Source organism: Penaeus monodon, chromosome 21 (assembly GCF_015228065.2).
Source record: "Penaeus monodon isolate SGIC_2016 chromosome 21, NSTDA_Pmon_1, whole genome shotgun sequence".
NCBI classification, from domain to species: domain Eukaryota; kingdom Metazoa; phylum Arthropoda; class Malacostraca; order Decapoda; family Penaeidae; genus Penaeus; species Penaeus monodon.
The window spans coordinates 21,593,978-21,594,252 of NC_051406.1; the positions used below are offsets into that span (position 1 = coordinate 21,593,978).

Sequence of the window (275 nt, forward strand, 5' to 3'; positions counted from 1 at the left end):
GTAAAAGCCTTTAATTCGGGGGGGGGGTTTGTATACATGCCTGTGTTTTTAAGAAATCCACGAAGGGTAATGATTATAAGAAAACAACAATTAGCACCACAGCCTCGTGCCTCCCGGGCCTCGGCTTGTACTCACGCGACGATCACGTAGAGGAGCAGAAGCCACAGCAGCGTAGACTCGAGGTTGCGCCGGAACCTGGAGGGCAGACTGACTCTTCTGAGACACCTCATGGCACTCATGACACCTCATGGCACTCGGTGGGCAGATCCTAATCA

At 52.4% G+C, this 275-nt stretch overlaps 1 pseudogene; it reads right to left on the reverse strand.

Annotated features, from left to right (window-relative positions):
- LOC119586340 overlaps window positions 1–275 on the reverse strand; it is a 10,611-nt pseudogene extending 10,336 nt beyond the window's left edge.